Source organism: Sabethes cyaneus, chromosome 3 (genome assembly GCF_943734655.1).
Source record: "Sabethes cyaneus chromosome 3, idSabCyanKW18_F2, whole genome shotgun sequence".
NCBI classification, from domain to species: domain Eukaryota; kingdom Metazoa; phylum Arthropoda; class Insecta; order Diptera; family Culicidae; genus Sabethes; species Sabethes cyaneus.
Window position 1 is genome coordinate 72,209,547 of NC_071355.1, and position 17,047 is coordinate 72,226,593.

General features: G+C 39.3%; 1 protein-coding gene across 1 annotated transcript in view; it reads left to right on the forward strand.

Annotated features, from left to right (window-relative positions):
- The first annotated feature begins 539 nt into the window (after positions 1–539).
- The window catches only part of LOC128739370 (uncharacterized), a 186,587-nt gene continuing 170,079 nt past the window's right edge, over positions 540–17,047 (forward strand). Inside the window, exon 1 of the mRNA XM_053834854.1 lies at positions 540–2,264. The gene's annotated coding sequence lies outside the window, so the exon portion shown is untranslated. The remainder of the gene's footprint in view (positions 2,265–17,047) is intronic.

Genomic DNA, 17,047 nt, shown 5'->3' on the forward strand with positions numbered 1-17,047 from the left:
TGCGTGCACTCACCCAAAAGGGAGAGAGAAACTAATCCAACATAGCAGCACACGGTTTTATGCTGCCAATCAGCATCGGCAATATGCGGCAGAAACCGCGTCTCGCGCTGGGCCCACACTCTCCCATTCTCTCACCGGCCCGACCAATCACTCACGAAAGTTTATTTACTGATAACGCACCAGCACACGGACCACGGTACAGCAGGTACCGGACCGGCGTTTTCGGCGAGATCGCAAGAGAGGAGACATCGCACATTGGTGCGAGAGTTGAGTGAGAGAAACCTGAGGAAAAACATCGCACTCGAGCCGACATTCAGCTGACGCACGACGTCAAAGGGGCGATGTTTGTTGCGGTGCGAACTGAACTTGTTCCATTACTTACTTACTGGTGAAATGAATGCAGGGTAGCAGCAAGCAACCGCAGCGGCAACGGCAGCAGCAGCAGGATTGCCGTCGATACCGTCGTCGTGAGCATAGTCCCATTCGCGTTCCGTTCGGCCGGTTTAGTCTTCGCTTGGCAGCAGCACGCGTGACAACGATTCCGAGATAGTGTTACGACGGCATAATTCGGTACGTTCTTGAAGATCCCTCTGAAACTGAGCGAGAGTGGTTTGACTTTGAGGAAGAATTGGCATGAATCTGTATGTGGATTAGCCCGTTGCCACTAGTTGAAGCTCTGAAGTGACCGAGTTTTCCTATTCGGGCTCTCTGCTTGGTGTCGAAAGTGTTTGGGCAATTTTGAAAAACCGAATCGACGGTGCGGTCGATTCTGCTTAGAGGTGAGATAATTTACAGACATCGAAGAGATCAAGTGACAACCGAAACAGGTGACTTCTGATGCAATTGGGTGCTAGCGGGTAGAACCGGCTCTCGGTTTGAAGGTTCTGCAGGCGTGATCAATTCAATTGAGGAGACTGTGCCGTGCGAGTTTCGCGTAAGTGATTGATGTGAAAATTATCTTCCCGGTGTGTTCCGGCAAAGCGAACTGGAGCTCTTCGGGCTAATCACGACGGGGCGGCTTTTATTAGCTTTGACCCACCTGAGGATGGACCACTTTAATTTCAACTAGAGCCAATAATGATGGGGAGCTAGAAATTCGAGTGCGATTTGTTATGTAAATCAGATGATCCTCGCGTTCGGCTTTGCCAGCAGTCGGTCGGTTTGCCATTCGGACATTCGCCTGTACTCTACTCTCCATCTCGGGCCGGGTGGACGGTGCTTCGCGAGATCACACTTTTACTTTGGCACTGCGTTACTGAGAGCTCTCAGACAAGCAAAAAAAGGCCGATTGGATATATTTTGAGAAATTAGTGTCGAACGGCTTATTTCTGGTGTTCTGTACATTTCTTCTGCTGCGACAGAGTGTCAGCGTGTGACTGTGTTCAAAAGTTACGGTTATTTTAATTCTTCCGTTTTTATCCACTAATTTCACGTACTGACACGAGTGACAGCCACCTTGTAGTTCATCAACGCAAAGTGAAGGGGAGCTCCCGTTGCAGTGGAAAAGAACGCGGGAAGAAAAGTCGCGAATTTCGGTGACACCGCGAACCACGGTCAAAAGCAAAACGGTTCCGATGTGTTTGGTGTTGTTTGTGGTCACGTGAGCCACGGTGTAGAAGAATTTGGATGAAAATGTAGCAAATTGGTGTGCACCCAGCCCAGAAGCCTGTTGGGTGGATGAAAATTTCAAATTGCGGGGGCGCAAACATTTCACTTATTCGAACGTTTGCGGTTTTTTTGTGTTTATCAGATTTAATTAAAAGTGAAAAATACGAAAAGTACCCACACACGCACACACGTATTAATAGCAGGAAAACCGCATTGATAGTCGCCTTATCTGGTGAACGCAAAGTGTGCAAAATTGCGAATTGTGTGAACTCTATCTCTGCAACTGTCGTGTCGGTTTTGTTTATTTTTTCCTTTGCCTAGAAATTACACATACTAGAGCGAAAAGTGCGAAACCAGGTTTAGCTATTTAGCGGGTGCCCATTAGTTACATTGTTGTTGAAGTAAAGTTAGCAGCCAGCGGCGCTCTTATCAGTGTGTGCCGCCGGAACGACACATCAGACCGGGCACAACAGTGAATCGTGACGCTTTGACGCATCCAGCGCATCCGGAAGAGTTCACGTTTGAGCCCCGTCGGAATCCGCGAACGACGACAGCACGGTCCGGTGGTCCGGTACGGACGCGTACTGCAAAGGTGAAAAGTGCAGTGAAGTGAACTGATCGCGATACGAGGTGAATTCACGTGCGAACTAATACTGGTGAGTGCCGGGCAGGGTGATTACTATCAGTTTAGGTTAATTCAATGTTATGTTGAGAAAGTTATTGATTGCCACGTTTCGACCACCTACCATGAAGTGTTGAATTGTAATGATATAATAGCGGTACGGACGGACGATCGAAGTTATTTGGGTGACTGCAAAATTATCTCATTTATTCTGGTATTTAGTTCAAACTTGTAGCTGGGTTTTATGAACAACGTGATTTTTTTCGTCACACACAAAAAATAAGAGTTCAAATTTAATTATGAAAATCAAATGTATTTTTATTTTTCATATAGGGTAGATGCTCCAGTAATGGAGGAATTATGTCAGGGGATAGTATTTAAAGACAATTAGAATGCTCAATTCACAAGTTTCGAATGATGAACTATATGATAATATGGTGTACCATAATGATGACTTTAAATACATACCAAAATTATACAATTCTGTTGGTTAATACACTGCCCCTCTTGGCGTAACGCAAAAACTGCAAGCGCAGAAAACGGCGATTGAAGTTTTTTGTTAGTTTTACTTAGTTTCGTTCCCGTAGGCTATTTTTTAGCGAACGTTTAGGCCATTGCAAATAATTCCAAAAGTTTTTGTTTGACCCCCACCACCCCCCCCCCCCCTACCCCTTGGAAATTGGTTTGAAAAATCGGGGGGCAAAAAAATTATTTGTGGGATATGAGTTAATTTTTTTTTTCATAAAATCAATTGTATGTGGGTTCTACAGCCTGAAAAACTCGAAAAATGAGTGTACGAGTTGAGTTAATGCTTCTAGCACGAAACCAAAATGAAAATTCGAACAACGAAATTTCCGAAAATCGGCCGAAAAATTTTTCTTTCGTTTTTGTCTTTTTTCGTAGATTTTTGCATGGAAAATAATAACGTATATTTTAAAAGCAAGAATAGATTTGGTTTTCACGTTTAACCCTCTAACGGGCAACACCATAAAAACGATGCGATCATGCTAAAATATCAAAAATCAAAGATCAAAAATAATTATCTTGAGCAGTGCCAGGTAAGAAAAAGTCCAATTTCTCTTTTTCTTTTTTCATGTCTGACGCTCTGCCCAGATATTTTTTCAATTCACATACATTACAAAATTAAAACAATGCATGAAATTTACTCATAGAAATTTCTTTTAGGTCAATCATTTTTTTCTAGATGTCCTTTTCCTTCAAAAGTTAAAAAGGGAATATTCGCGCAATAGTTATTTTCGGAATTTTTCGAATTTTTTGTTTTTGAAAAATGATAACTTTTGAATGCATGGTCAGAATGTTATGATATTAGTATTAAAACGTCAAGAAATCTGTTCTGAATACATTTTGCATATTGCCAATTAAAAACAAAAGCGAAGGCCGTCTACAGACGGTCCGTAAACCCGTAAACCGTAAAAACGATGCGATCAAGCTAATGACTATTTTATCATGAAAGTACACACAAAAAACCTTAAGTTCTGATTTTCATGCAAAAATAATTATCTGGAGAAGCGCCAGGCAAGAAAAAGTCCAATTTCTCTTTTTCTTTTTTCATGTCTAACGCTCTGCCCAGATGTTTTTTCAATTCAGATATATTACAAAATTAAAACAATGCATGAAATTTACTCATAGAAACATTTTTTAGGTCAATCATTTTGTTCTAGATGTCCTTTTCCTTCGGGAATATTCGCGCATTAATTATTTTCCGAATTTTTCGGAATTTTTGTTTTTGAAAGATGATAACTTTTGAATGCATGGTCAGAATGTTTTGATATTAGTATCAAAATGTCAAGAAATCTGTTCTGAACACATTTTGCGTATTGCCACTAAAAACAAATTTTGCATGCGCCTCTGGAGCTCCAAAAGCGAAGGCCGTCTACAGACGGTCTTACCCGTTAGAGGGTTAAAGTGTTCTAAAAGTCATCTGAAGACAATATTTGCGAGAATTTTGCTATTAAAAAGTTACAACGAAAAAACCGTTTTTCTAAGAGTCACCCTGAATCGATTCATAAAAATGGCTCCAAATCAGTCAATTGAAGAGATACAACAAAAAAAAAAAATTTTTTTCAAATAGCATGAAATTAATAGATCTACAACTTTGACGAGCAATATTTACTTCTAATTTTCAAAATAAAAAAGTTAGATTTTCAATTTGTTTGAAAATAAGAACCACCCCAAAATTTGATAGCGCCCAAATGAGCGCCTTTTCACATGCAACAACTTTGTCGAACACAAGTTTTGTCTATTTTAGGCTAGAAACCTTAATTTCCGCCCAAAATTGTCTCCTGGACCACTACGCAATAGCATTTGACGGAAATTTTTTTCTAGTTTTTTCTAAAATATTTCAAAATTGGCAGTAGCTAGTGGACATCGGAGATATTCCGGGTTCGGCGAGGGTATGTCAAAAACTGATTTTTTTCATCGCTTGTATCTTTTTCTGTCATGAAAATTTAATAGTGTACCGTCATCCGGGGCGAGATTGTGCCAAAAAAGCATATGTTTTTGTTCTTTAGCTCAGTATACACGCAATTTAGGAACTAAGTTGATTTCAAACCTGTCAAATTGTACTAAATTGTTCAATTAACAACTACCGTAGAGATGGTTTAGTTACAATGAAACCTTATTTTACTGGAAGTGCATGAACTTTGGCACAATCTCACCCCTTCTAGGGGGTGACATTGTGCCAAAAAGATAAAGTTAGGCTCTAAATCTAAACAGTGAACATTAGCATATTTATAAACAATACACATAAATATCAGTATAAAGTAGTTCATATGGGGCTGTCCATGAACTAAGTGGACTATTAGGGGCAGGGGGTCGGCCAAAAACAACGCATCATACAAAAAGTATGAACGAAAATAACCCGGGGAGGTCTGAAATAACTAAAAATGAGTTCGTACTCAATGGACAGCCTTTGTATAACCAGTAGCGTTTCGAGGGTTAACAAAGGGGAGATATATGAAGGGGTGTATCCCAAGGGGGCATACCTATTTGATCATTTAACAACAGTAACCATTACTTCGTTCGAGAACCCGCAGCCGCAGAACATCCCACGCCCCTTCCCCTCCTTAAAACTTGCGGTTTATACACGGTATGATATATTCGTCTTATATTAGAGAGTTTATTCAAAGTATCTGAAATTTCTAGAGAAAAAGTAAAAATTAGTTTAAATTATTCAGCAGACATGTGATGCTGTTTGCTCTAAAATGGATGATGCAATCTAATCTGTCAAAATATTGTGCTCAATAGTAAGGAATATGAGTGTACTGGTGTATACTGACGTATTTTTGTTGTGTATGTGAAATCCACAAATAGGATCGATCATTATGGCTTGGCACAATCTCACCCCCATGAAGCTCGAAAAGTACAAAGTTTCGAAAAATATTATTTTCGTAATCAAAACTTATCCAACGCATAATAACCTTTCAATACATTGTAAATGATTAGTTTATATACCTTCAAAATAGCAAGTTGATGCGATTTCTTGTTTGGGTTGGTTTATGGGGGATATTTTTTACAAGCGTTATTTCCGAGTATTTTTGATCGCGAACTTTGAAGCCCTGTTTGGGCTAAATAGTTTGCTAATATTATCTGTGTTCCACTCTAAGTTATGAATAAAAATGTTATGTTCACCATCATTGTGAATTTAGGTCACCAGTTTCTATAGATATAATAAATTTTCACAAATAAACATTTTTGGTTTTTGGCCCAATCTCACCCCCGTGGCACAATGTCACCCCGGATGGTGGTATTCATATTTTATCCCAAAGCTAGACTTCATTTCTAGTCGATTGGTGAAAAGAAAGCGGAAATCCGTCGTGAAACAACCAAGTTACAGCCATTTTCGTGAGATCAGTACCAGTAACATCAATTGCTCTGACCATTTTGGGACATGACACAAACCATTTCAATAATCAACATGATTATTGGATGGAAATGACAAATCAGGTGGTATATCAAATGACAAATACGATGGTATAACAAAGGTTCCTTTCACCACTTGGTGGATTAAATCGGGTGTTCATTCCAGACTTTGATTCGGTAGTTTTTTCTGCTTATTTTGATACTAATTTTGTAATGATCCGACCACGGCAAGTGGCCCGAAAACGATAATACACATAAGCATTCCAGTGTGGAGTGGAACAACATCGACGGAATAAAACGCCGCTCCTGAAAACCACGATTTTCAATCTTTATGTACCTTTTTCTCAGAAACTACAGAACGTACTGAAACAAACTTTTTTTTGTTTTGTTGGTAGAAGCTTGGCAAAGACTTTTATAACTTTTGAGCTTTGTAAATGAAACACTGCCAGAGGTAAAAGATGAAGAAGACAAAATTTTATTTTTTCAGTTATCTTTTCTTCTTCTTTTTCGTTTTTCTCAAGTTGCATTTAGTTTACAAAGCTCAAAAGTTATAAAAATCTTTGTCAAATTGTCAAGCTACTGCCAACAAAACAAAAAAAGTTTGTTTCAATACGTTGTGTAGTTTCTGAGAAAAAGGTACATAAAGTTTGAAAATCGTGGTTTTTCAGGAGTGGCGTTTTATTCCGTCGATGTTGTTCCACGCCGCACTGGAATGCTTATGTGAATGATCGTTTTTCGGCCACTTCCCGTAGTCGGATCATTACAAAGTTATTTATTTATTTATTTACTAGCTGACCCGACAAACTTCGTATTGCCACAAATTAAACTGTGCTGTACATAAACCGTGAATCTCGGATGACCTTTGTCACAATCTCGAATTTTGCAAGTTTCTGGGGAGTTCATGGGTGTTTTAATATACAAATTTTCCTCACAGTAAAGTAGAAAACAACTCCCCCCATTGGTTAGCCTGATAAATAAAGCGGATAGCATTTAAATATTCGCCATCATTACAAACCATTTCGCCGAATACCATTTTGCGGAACACCAATTCTCGGTTGACCATAACGCGGAATATAGAGTTTCGCAGAATACCATTTCGCGAAAAACCTTACGCGGGATGTACCATTTCACGAAAAATCTTTTCGTATAAAGTACCATTTCGCAGAGGTGACCCAACTGAAGGAAAGTAATAGAGGTCAGTAGATCTAGGAAAATAAATAAACCTAGATAGAGGTGATCTCTTCGGGGGACTGCCCCCCGCAGTGGCCGGCGCTTCCGACGGCAGGTCGCCGGCAATACTCGCGGCCTGTGGTCGTCTCGCGCTGAATTATCTAATGTTACAATTGATAGTTTGATGGTGGTCTTGTTATTGACTAAAGTTTTATGAAAGAATCTATAATTTCTCGAGTTCGATTAGTTTTTGAGTTACGCAAAAATTTCTGTTTTATTTGTATGAGAGTCTTTATCCCCCTACCACAGTGCTGAGGGATCTCAAACCATCATAAAAAAAATTCCTGCCTCCAAAACCCCGCCACATGCCAAATATGGTTTCATTTGCGTGATGAGTTCTCGAGTTATGAGGAAATTTGTATTTCATTTGTATGGAAACCCCCCTCTTAAAGGGGAGAGGGGTTATAATTCCCCTTCTAAAGAGGGGAGGGGGCTCAATTCACCATAGAAAAAAATCTTGTCTCCAAAAACACCCACATGCCAAATTTTGTTCCGTTTGCTTGATTAGTTCTCGAGTTATGAGGAAATTTGTGTTTCATTTGTATGGGAGCCCCCCCTCTTAGCGGAGGGAGGGGTCTCTAACCATCATAAGAACTTTCCCTGGCCCCAAAAATCCCTACATGCAAATTTTCACGCCGATCGGTTCAGTAGTTTTTGATTTGTAAAACTTTGTTATATACTGTATAATTGCTTTCCCGATATGCCAAGGTATTTTTAAATTGCGTAGAGAATCACTGATTCAAGGAAAAGTTACTTTACTCTTAATTTTAAAATGGAGGATTGCTTGCTTTAAAACGCTGTATCTCGGGATTGGCAAAGAATACCTCGGGGCGATGTGTGGTTCTTATGTAAAAAAATCTGCGAAACACGATGAAATTGGAATTTTTGAGATAAAATTGTCTACATTGAAAGAAAAATGTAAATTTGGTTTTCAAATTGAATTTAAATATATTTGGCAGCACTGGCGCTCAAAAATAATATCTTTTTTGAATTCCTTGGGTAATTTTCTTTGAAAATGTGAAAATAGTGTTTTTCTAAACCTAATATTTCCGGAGGTATCAGCAAAAAAAAGAGGTTTTATATATGTTACACTTGTTGACTTTTTCGGTGAGAAATAAGACCTAAATTGTTTTCAGCGGACGTTTCGACTTACTATGCTTCAGTCATTTACTACGCCTAAAATATGATCATATTTATTTAAATCTTTACACAATTTACTATTGCCTAGACAAACTTACGTTGAACATCTATTCTCACTGTCTCGTCCTTTATAACTATTACTAACTAATTATAAGCTATCGTTTCTTCTTTTCTTCTAGTTGTCGTAGTTTAGTCATTAGTCCGTTGTATGTGTCGTTGAAATTCTCGCATTCTCGTTGTAAATTAACTGTCCGTTCTTGTCCTGTCATTTTAATATGGAACATCTCTGCTATAAGTCTAGTATCTTTATTTTCAATTTTCTCTAGAATGCGCGTTTTTTCGAAGTCAAAAATATGCCCTTCTTGAATTGTATGTAGTGCTAAGCCTGTTCTAGCTTCTGATTTTTAGCGTCATTTTTGTGTTCCACTATTCGTGTATCTAGCCCTGTTATCTCGTGCTCCACACGGTATAGAGTATATAACTTTTTCCCTTTGTTATACTATAACAAAGGTTTAAGGACAAGGTCGTCAGAGTCCATTCATGGCAGTCAGTATGGCACCGAATATCACCCTTCTCTTCCCTTCTTCAGTGTAACAACATGCTCCCATAAACTCGGGAAACCATCACAAAAAAATAAAATTAGTTCAACTAACCTGCTAGCTGTAATCAGATCTTGCAACTCGAAGCACTAAACATTGTATTCTATGGGTTCTATTACTTTCTGGGGCATAACTTACACTAAATACTGAGATTTCTGCCCAATTGAAATTCATCACTATATTTTCACTTTTTCGCCGTCGATTTTTTTTTTAAATTTTTTGCGGCCGTTCCATTTATCACATCACTCGCAAAACTTAACTTGAAACACAGAAAACATGAATTTAGCACCCGAACAGTTATCTGGTAAGATATTATAATGGTTTTGCCCAAACTGTTCACTTGAATTGATATGAAAAACTTCACTTCGTTTCGATTGCAATTCTGAATCCGCGACCGTCGTTGTTGATACGTTACCAAGGAAACGGGAGTGATGCCATATTTACCTTAAGCATGAAATTGACCAATAATTTTCGCTATTGAATTAACGGTCGTAAAGTATCGAAAATATACTTATAAAATTCTCTGATAATAAAATTCACCGTAAACAACATTTTATGTGATAGAATTACTGTCGGACCTAGTTCAACAGAAAAAATGGATACGCGATTCTACGTTTCATAATTGTTCATAACAGATTATTACCTATTACTAGCAACTCAGCATAAACTTAGCATAAACAAAACGATAGTGGAAACAAGTACTGAAATCAGTAAAAAAGCAGCTGGCCTCTGACGACCTTCACCTTAAAAATTGGTCGAAAAACACGAAATTGATCCGAGGCCCGGAGGGCCAAGTCACATATACCAATCGATAGGGTTCGACGATTTGAGCAATGTCTGTGTGTGTGTGTGTGTGTGTGTATGTATGTAATGATTTTTTCTATCGCCTGTTTCTCAGAGATGGCTGAACCGAATCGTTCGCTATTACTTTTGTTTGAAAGGTATTATTGTCTAGTAGATCACTATTGAGTTGCTTCGTGACACGACGTTTCGTTTAAAAGTTATAAGCAAAAATGTGAAAAATACGTGACACGGGTTTCTCTAGAACTACATGACCGATTTCAACGATCTTAGTATCAAATGAAAGCCCTTATTAAAGCTAAATTATTCAGAAATTTTTAATTGAAAACAAACAAGTAGTTTAAAAGTTATGCTTAAAAAACCTGTTTTGACAAGGTAATAATTATCGCCTGTTTCTTAGAGATAGCCAAACCGATTTATGCGCTATTAGTCTCATTTGAAAGATAATATATGCTAATAGATCACTATTGAATGGTTTTTTGATTGGACGTTTAATTTGAAAGTTATGAGCAACCGTATACACCACACCATAATTAACAATAATTTATAATGATTTTAACCAAGATAATTTACTTAATTTCAATTATTTTAATATCAAACGAGAGGTTTTGACACTACGAATATATATACAAAATTTCATAAGAATTGGTTGTACCGGTCAAAAGATATTAACCCTCGAACACTCGCGCCAACTTTTGCAATACAGTTACTCGCGCGCACAATAGCCCCAAACCAAAGAAAACGTGCGCACTAGAGGTTTGACTGGGAAAACTTGGTTTTAGGTTTATCGAACCTTTAGAATAGTTTCTTGAAATTAAAAGCGCTATCGTCTGGTGGAATCTAAATTTTGATTAATCCCCCTAAAAGTGAAATAAAAAAAAATATTTTTTTTTCAGTGTCAATATAACACATTGATGTGCTCTGCAAAGTTATAGAGCATATTATTACAAGAAATTTTGCTAGAGACAGTAACCTTCCATCTCTGCAGCTAAGATAGAAAAATCTTATTTATTGTATATGAATTTGTAAACTCAGTTTTTATATTTTTGCTCTTTTTGTAATTGTTGTATGACTTTTTATATTACAAAATTGTACAAATGATAAAAATACACAACTTTGCTGAATATAGTATACCTCTAAGTTTGCTTGTTTAGGAACTGTAGAACTTTGATTATAAAAAATACCTTAATTTTGACTACAATTACTCGACTACCAGCAGACGGATACATTTTAAACATTTTACATTGGCTAGTTTTGCTGCATACAGACGCCATTTTTCCATATGGAGAAACGAGAGAAAATTCCACTTGGGGTCAATTGCGGTACACCTCGCATGCTGATTGTTTCGTTTCTGTGATGGTGGTTTATGCTGATCTATTTTTCCAACAATTTAAATTATTAATGCATTGAATGATTATGACATTTTGCTCAGAATAAGTTTATTGAAGAATATTCGTTAGTTAAACAACGATTTGTAACTTTATAACAATATGGCGTTGAAAAACCTACACGTGTTGTACAAAATACAACAGCGTGAGTAACCGAAGGTTAATAAAAATTGATTAAAATTATTCAAGAAAACTCTATTGATGTGAATCAAATAGAATGGCATTACAGGAAATTATGCATAGTTCAAAAACCTATAAACTAGACCTTTACTAGGCAATGTATATGTTAAAGAATAAGATTTCCTCTTACAACTTACTTTTATTTGCACTTACTCAAATTAATAACAACTTACTTATCCTTACTCAGCAATTACATGAAAAAAGGATCTATCAAAATTTAAAAGTGTTCCTATTTTGTTCAAAATTTGTAAACTTATTCAATTTTTAAAAATTTTATGTAAACCAACGCATTACGCAACGTTGATTAATAGATGAGTTATGTTCCGAAAACGTGTCGATTTCTATCTCAAATACCAAGTAAGACCGTATAACAAAGGTTCCTTTCACCACTAGGTGGATTAAATCGGGTTTTTTTGTTTTGTAGCTGGAATCGGGTCTTTTAGCTTACTGAAGATTTTGTTTTTTAGTTTTAGAGGTTTTGACAAATACGGGTATTTTCCTTAAAAATGGAGATGCTCCCATCAACCGAGGGAATGTCCGATCGGCACCAAATTTTGGATTTTTACTTTCTGACCGAGAACGAACAATCTGGCAAAATTTGGTTCAAATCCATAAAGGTCGATTGCACGTTTGAACTTTTTCTCGGTCACTTGACATCGAATGACCCGTATATATTAAATGCAAGAATAGATTTGGTTTTCACGTTTAAACTTTATGTAAAAATACTTAAAACCCACATTTTTTTTGCTCGATTAAAAATATCTTTTTGTTTTTTTTTCGCCCCCCCCTCTACAGTGACCCAACACCGGAAGGACAAAAACTTTTTTAAATATTTATAATGTCCTAATCGAGAGTCTAAAATTGTATATAATCGAGTCTCTATATAATCGAGTCCGACCTGTAATATTCTTTCTAGATTGTTAAGAAAGTTTGTTTGCATTTCGATAAAAAAAAATTCCTGTATACAATTCGTTCCATCCTATAAGCTAACAAATAGCAACTTTGTGCTTTGTTTATGTTTTGAACTTGGAGAAGAAATAAAGAATTCGTGTTGTTACTTCCATTATGGCGCAACTTGTAGCACTTGTAAAATAAATAGGGTACGGGAGAATATTTTCAGCGCATTAAGCGGTAGCCTAAACAATATTCAGGAATTACGTTGAAACTATATTCATTCGAGACAAGATTTTTATACTAGTTGATGGAATAATATTTACTGAATATCGGCGTGTATTTTGGTCTTAATGAAACGCTACTGAATTTGAGTTATAGTCGCGAGAAATGATGAAGTCGCTGCGGCTAAATTGGGCCCATTTTCTATAGTGGTGTCTGTGTTTTTGAAATCCGACCGGCCGAAATAGCCTGCACGGGGATTAGATGCTTTTCAAAAACAGATCAAAAGAGAGACCGATGGATAACGTGTCGGTATTGCATAGATACCGGCTCATTGAAGATAACTAGTTTTGCAGTGACAACAGTTTTTTCAGCCTGATTACGTGCCAGTGGAGAAACAGTGGTTTTGATATTTATTGAATAAAATTTAGCAAATTACTTACATTTTTATGAAAATAGTTATAACACATTAAACCTTATGAGTGCTACATTCGTTTCAGTGTTGTTATATAGCGGCAAAGTTTTTGTTTGGGAAAGCGCAGCAAAAAAAGGTAATGTATGCCGAATTTAGCAGCGTGCTGGAAATACCCTTCCGTACCCTAGTTCCCGCTCACCATCCAACAAACCAGTCTGCGGGTCGCAAGGACCATATCACTGGTCTATGGAAAACTAAATTTCAGAATCATTAGAAAAACTAGAACTCACAGCCACAGGTACTAAATTAATTGGTGGGTCCCAAATTTATGCGTGTCAAATATCTGGCAATAGTGGCATCTCTAGTCGTTCGCAAAAAAGCTTCGATCTGTTGGGACGAGGGAGTTTTAGCAAAAATTTATATATTTTTAGATAGAACTAAGTGTAAACATGATTATCAGTATAATTTTGGGCAACATTGGAGCAAACTTGTAACTATGTGGTACATTCATACTGTGCCAAGATTATGAATCTAAGCGTCTTCTTCTTCTTCTTCTTCTTCTTCAGCATAGAGCCGGGGTGGCTCGTGCTTTTTCAAGCACTCGTCTCCATTCCACTCGGTCTTGGGTCACTCGTCGCCAATTTCCTAGTCGTCTCAGAAGTCGCAGATCGCTTTCGACGTGGTTGAGCCATCGTAAACGTTGGGCTCCCCTGTTCCTGGTGCCGGTGGCGTTGTTGAAGAGGACTGTTTTCGTCGCACTGACGTCCGGCATCCTTATGACGTGTCCGGCCCACCGTAGCCTGCTAACTTTCGCTAGATGTACGATGGGAGTCTCCCCAAGCAGTGCCTGTAGCTCGTGATTCATACGCCCCCGCCAATCTCCGCTTTCAGTTTGTACTCCGCCAAATATCGTCCGCAGCACTTTCCGCTCAAACACGGCAAGGGCGCCTGTGTCCTCCGGGAGCAGCATCACGGCTTCAAGTCCACCGGTCTACCGGAACTACCGGTCTAATAAGGGTTTTGTACATTGTTAGCTTCGTGCGGCGGCGTATGTTTTCTGATCGTAGCGTTTTACGAAGGGCAAAGTAGGCCCGATTTCCCGCTTGGATGCGCCGCTGGATTTTCTTACTAGTGTTGCTGTCCGCGGTCACGAGCGATCCCAAATACACGAACTCCTCTACCACTTCTAGTTCGTCGCCGTTACCGGTTACCATCCGTGGGAGACGCGCGTTTGTTTCCTTTGAGCCTCTTCCTTTCATGTATTTGATCTTCAACGCTTTTTTTTAGCCCAATTCTCCTAGACTTCGCTTTCAGTCTGGTAACTGGTCGCAGTGGAAAAAGTACCTAAAATAAAGAAAAAAAAAAAAAACCGTCGCCTTGTCTTAACCCTCGCCGCCGCCGAACCGTGTTCGCGCATTATCTGCCATAGTTTGTCTCGATCGACAGTATCGTATGCTGCTTTGAAATCAATAATGATGTGATGCGTGGGCATGCTGTACTCCTGACATTTCTGCAAGATCTGTCGGATAGTAAAAATTTGGTCCGTAGTTGTGCGAGCCCCCATGAGACCCGCCTGATAATTCCCTACGAAACCTTGTGCTATCGGTGACAACCGGCGTAACAGGATCTGGGAGAGTACCTTGTAGGCGGCGTTTACCAGCATAATACCGCGATAGTTGCAGCAGTCTAGTCGATCACCCTTTTTGTAGATGGGACAAACCACTCCTTCCATCCATTCCTCCGGTAGCTTTTCCTCCTTCCAAATCCTAGAAATAACCCAGTGTAGAGCCTTTGTTAGCGTTTCTCTGCCATGTTTATAAAGCTCTGCCGGTAGGCGGTCCTTCCCAGCGGCTTTTTGATCTTCAGCAGCCCGATTTCTCGTTTGACTTCTTGGAGATCAGGTGCTAGGACATTACTATCTTCCATGGGCGCTCCTAGGCTAATTTCCGTTCCGCCTCCTTCTGTGACTTCGCCATTGAGGTGTTCATCGAAGAACTGCTTCCATCTGTCGACCATTTCGCGCTCGTTTGCGATTAGATTCTCTTCCTCGTCCCTACACATGTCAGGTTTCGGTGTGTAGCCCTTCCGAGTTTGGTTCACCTTCTCATAAAACTTGCACGTCTCATTAGCTCGGAATAGTTGTTCTAATTCTTCACGATCTCTGTCCTCCTTTTGGCGCTTTTTCCTCCTCAGGAAACCGTGGTCAACTGGTTCCTAGCTTATTGGTATTTGGCCAGCTTCTCTCTAGTGGCAATACTTAGATAATTTTTCCAAGCAGTTTTTTCCCTCTACCGCTTGTTGGAATTCCCCATCAAACTAATCATTTTGTATACTTCGAGACTCATTATCTAGTGCCGCGGTAGCGGCCTCTCCGATGGCCCAGCGTATTCTGCCCCAACCATCTTCGCGGTTTGAAGCACCTAACTCCTCGGAAGAAGGCAATGCCTCATTCAGTATTTGCGCGTAGTTTTCGGCAGCTTGCGGGTTATCTAGCTGTCTGATGTTCAGCCGAGGAGGGCGGCTTTGACGTGTCCGGCATACGGTGGACAGCTTTGAGCGCACATGTACTGCTACTAGGTAATGGTCAGAATCAATATCCGCACACCGACGGGAGCGTACGTTCGTGATGTTAGAGAAAAACCGGCCCTCTATGAGAATGTGGTCAATTTGGTTCATTGTACGTTGGTCAGGTGATCTCCAGGTGGCTTTGTGGATATCCTTGCGCGGGAAAAAGGTGCTTCGGATCACCAGGCCTCGGGAAGCTGGAAGCTGCGAAGTTTATCGTTGACCGGTGTCGTTCGTGTCGGGGTACAGGCTATGGGGTCCTACCACCTGTCTATACATTTCTTCCCTACCGACCTGGGCGTTTATATCCCCGATGACGATCTTGATGTTCCGTGATGAGCAGGTGTCGTACATTGCCTCCAGCCTCGCGTAGAACGCTTCTTTGTCATCGTCGGGTCTACCTTCGTGCGGGCAGTGCACGTTAATGATGCTATAATTGAAGAAACGGCCCTTTATCCTCAATACACACATTCTCTCGTTGATCGCCTTCCAATCTATCACGCGATCCTGCATTCCGCCCAACACTACAAAGCCCGTTCCCACTTCGTTGGTAGTGCCACCGCTCTGGTAAAACTGGGCCTTTCCGGTGTTGCTGGATAAGACGCTAACGACCACTATTGGGGTTATATTCCGTATATTCTGGAACTGATTTCCAGAAGGAATCATATATGCTAAAGAGTTGTAATCCAAACGGTTTGCATTCATGATATACACAAGTGAATACGCTATTGTTGGTTAATAAACATCAGCTGGGAAAATTTCACCAAAACTAAGATGATCCTGTGACACTCCACTATTATCAAGTTGGTACACAATTTTGGTATTAAATTTTTACTTATAGGCTAAAATAAACACTGATTTTTTTTACTAACCCCCTTTCAACGATATTGCGTGACTAGGACATAAAAAGTTTATGTCAAATATCAAATTTGTTGCAAAGTTGTAAAGTTGTTATTAGCAACTTGCTAAAACTACGTAACATTAGCCCTCTTCGAACAACAATGAAATGATATTAAAATTTATTTAAATTGTCTACTGAACTACAGATCTAGAAAATCAATTCCCACACGATTACTTCACACATTTCAACACATCCTTCTGAAAAAGCACTCGTGCTTTGCATTTTCGCTCCTATTTTTACACGATTGTGTTTGTTAACTTAGATTAGATGGCATATTTTACTTGCAGTGGCAGTGGCAGTGGTGAAAAAAAGCAAAAACACGAGTCTGAATGAATTTATTTGGTTTATCAATACACACGCTACTGCGGAATCATCATCAAAACCTAAACTCGTGCATTTGATAAGTGTACTACATAATTGAGTGCGCCAGATGGACTCGCGGAGTGCTGCAGCAGAGAACGAGCAGTAGCAGAGGGGAAATCAAACGAAACAGAAAGGAGGAGCATTATTGTTTTATTCTGCATGATCGTGATTCCGCGCACTATCTCGCCCGCCCGAAGCCGGTTGCTCTTCGTCGCTATACCTGCCATCCACCATCGTCGT